At 43.8% G+C, this 3,431-nt stretch overlaps 1 non-coding gene across 1 annotated transcript; it reads left to right on the top strand.

Moving 5' to 3' along the window:
* Positions 1-3,018: 3,018 nt before the first annotated feature.
* On the top strand, positions 3,019-3,125 carry LOC141688225 (small nucleolar RNA R71). Its single transcript, XR_012561683.1, has one exon. It is a non-coding gene; the product is annotated as a small nucleolar RNA R71 (small nucleolar RNA).
* Positions 3,126-3,431: the final 306 nt, after the last annotated feature.

The following is a 3,431-nucleotide window of genomic DNA, read 5'->3' as shown; positions in this document are numbered from 1 at the left end:
TCACACATCATCTCAAACGGTTCTGTCCAATCTGGTGCTGTAATAACTGGTGCCGTGATCAAACTCTCCTTGAGAGTCTCGAATGCTGCCAAACATTCATCATCAAATTTGAAAGGCACATCTTTCTCAAGTAGATTGCACAACGGCTTAGATATCTTTGAAAGGTCTTTGATGAATCGCCGATAAAAACCCGCATGACCGAGAAAACTACGGATTCCTTTCACCGAATTAGGTGGGGGAAGATTTTCAATGACTCCCACCTTGGCCTTGTCCACCTCCAGACCTTTGCTAGAGACCTTATGCCCAAGGATAATGCCTTCACGCACCATAAAATGACATTTCTCCCAATTAAGCACCAAATTAGTTTCCACACATCTTTTGAGTACGGCGCGCAGATTATTCAAACATTCATCATATGAGTGTCCAAAGACGGAGAAGTCATCCATGAACACTTCGACGTTATTTCCAATCATGTCAGAGAATATAGCCATCATACATCTCTGAAAGGTGGCCGGGGCGCCACATAACCCAAACGAAACTCTATGAAAAGCAAATGTGCCAAATGGACAAGTGAAGGTAGTCTTTTCCTGATCCTCTGGTGCAATACAAATCTGATTATACCCGGAATAACCATCCAGAAGACAAAAATACTCATGTCCTGCCAATCTGTCAAGCATTTGATCAATGAATGGGAGAGGGAAGTGATCCTTCCTTGTGGCTTTGTTCAATTTTCTATAATCCATGCATACTCTCCATCCTGTAACTGTTCGAGTAGGGATGAGCTCATTCTTTTCATTTGCGACCACAGTGATACCTCCTTTCTTAGGTACACATTGCACGGGGCTCACCCACGAGCTGTCAGAAATAGGATAAATGATGCCTGCATCTAGCCATTTCAGAATTTCTTTCTTCACCACCTCCTTCATGATCGGGTTCAGTCTTCGCTGCTGTTCCACAGTTGGCTTACTACCTTCCTCTAACAGAATTTTATGCATACAATATGAAGGACTTATCCCCTTGATGTCTGCTATGGTCCATCCTATAGCCGATTTGAATTCTCTCAAAATCCTTAAGAGCTTGTCTTCCTCACTACCTGAAAGGTCAGCTGAAATAATAACAGGTAACGTAGATGAATCACCTAAAAAAGCATACCTCAAGTGTTCAGGTAATGGTTTAAGCTCCAAGGTAGGTGCTTCCTCTATTGATGGTTTGAGCTTCCCTTCAGCATTCTTAAGGTCAGAAGTACCAAGAGATTCAAATGGTATGTCGAGCTTTCGCTTCCATAGAGAAGCGTTCAGATATTGTAATTGCTCGTTGCTATCTTCATCATCGTTGTCAAAATCCCCCATTAAGGCCTTTTCCAATGCATCAGACATTAGCATGTGATCGAGTTCCGAAGTAACCGCAGAATCAATCACATCCACTTTTAAGCACTCCTCATCTTCTGTCAGGAATTTCATTGCCTTGAATACGTTGAAGGTCACATCCTGATCTTGGACCCGCATAGTAAGTTCCCCTTTTTGCACATCTATCAAGGTACGTCCAGTAGCCAAGAAAGGCCTCCCCAAGATTATGGGAATCTTCTTATCTTCCTCAAAATCCAGAATAACAAAATCTGCAGGAAAGAAGAGCTTATCCACCTTGACGAGCACATCCTCAACTATGCCCCTTGGGTAAGTAATGGAACGGTCCGCCAATTGTAGCGACATGTATGTGGGTTTTGGATCAGGCAGATCCAGCTTTTTAAAGATCGACAACGGCATCAGATTAATGCTTGCTCCCAAATCACAAAGGCACTTGTCAAAAGTTAGATTGCCAATGGTGCAAGGAATGGTGAAGCTTCCTGGATCTTTCAGTTTTGGTGGTAACTTTTGTTGCAGAACCGCGCTGCATTCTTCCGTGAGAGCAACGGTTTCAAGGTCATCTAGTTTCACCTTCCTTGAAAGAATAGTCTTCATAAACTTCGCATAACTAGGCATTTGTTCCAGAGCCTCAGCGAAAGGTATATTGATGTGAAGTTTCTTGAACACCTCCAGAAACTTCCCGAACTGTCTATCCAGCTTTTGTTGCTGCAATCTCTTAGGAAAAGGTGGTGGAGGATAGAGCTGTTTCTCCCCTGTATTAGCCTCAGGCAGAGTGTGTTCAACAGTAGTCTTCCTTGGTTCCGCCGCTTTCTCCTTTTGCTTAGATTCTTCATCTCTAACTTCAGCTTCGACTTCTTTTGCCTTTTCAGCATCATCTACTTTTCCAGACCTTAAGGTAATAGCCTTGACTTGCTCTTTAGCTTCCTTCCTGCCTGGTACTTCCGTGTCACTGGGAAGAGTGCCAGGTTGACGATTGAGCACTGCATTGGCTAATTGACCGATTTGATTTTCCAAGGTCTTGATAGACACCGCCTGACTCTTGCACAACAGCTTAAGTTCCTCAAAATCAGCACTAGTAGGTGCAACTGTACTTCCCTGTTGAGGATATGATTGCCTTGTAGCATACTGCTGTGGTTGTTGGAATCCAGGTGGGTTAAACTGTTTACTTACTCCTTGCTAATATGTTGGCTGAATAGCATTTTGATTATTCCCCCAGCTGAAATTTGGATGATTTCTGTTGTTAGGATGATAGGTCGCTGGCACAGGCTGCTGTTGTCGCTGATAATTATTCACATACTGAACAGATTCATTGACAAGAGAACACTGATCCGTAGCATGAGAACCTGCACAAAGCTCACAAACCATAGCTATTTGATTAACTCCATACGTAGCCAAAGAATCAACCTTCATTGATAGCGCTTGGAGCTGGGCTGCAATAGCGGTGGCTGCATCAACTTCCAGAATACCTGCTACCTTGCCTGACGTCATCCTCTGGGTTGGGTTTTGATGCTCATTTGCAGCCATCGTCTCGATAAGATTATACGCCTCAGTATAGCTTTTAGCCCATAAGGCGCCTCCAGCTGCTGCATCGAGCATGGGCCGAGATTGGGCCCCCAAACCATTATAAAAACCAGTGATTACCATCCAATCCGTCATTCCATGATGTGGACATTTTCTCAACATTTCCTTGTAGCGTTCCCAAGCCTCGCACATAGATTCTGTAGGTTGTTGCGCAAATTGAGTAAGAGCACTCGTCATAGCAGCAGTCTTTGCCATTGGATAAAACTTCACCAGAAACTTTTGCGCAAGATCTTGCCACGTAGTGATTGACCCAGCTGGTTCAGAATGTAACCAGTCTTTAGCTTTATCCCTCAGTGAGAATGGGAAAAGCCTCAACTTGATAGCCTCATCAGTCACGCCATTATACTTAAAAATGTTGCAGATCTCGACAAAATTCCTTATGTGCATGTTGGGGTCTTCGGTTGCCGCTCCTCCAAAAGAAACAGAATTCTGCACCATCTGAATAGTGCCCGGCTTGATTTCAAAGGTGTTAGCTTGAATAGCCGG

The sequence above is a fragment of the Apium graveolens genome, chromosome 9 (assembly GCF_009905375.1).
Source record: "Apium graveolens cultivar Ventura chromosome 9, ASM990537v1, whole genome shotgun sequence".
NCBI lineage: Eukaryota > Viridiplantae > Streptophyta > Magnoliopsida > Apiales > Apiaceae > Apium > Apium graveolens.
This window is presented reverse-complemented; position numbering and strand designations above follow the sequence as displayed.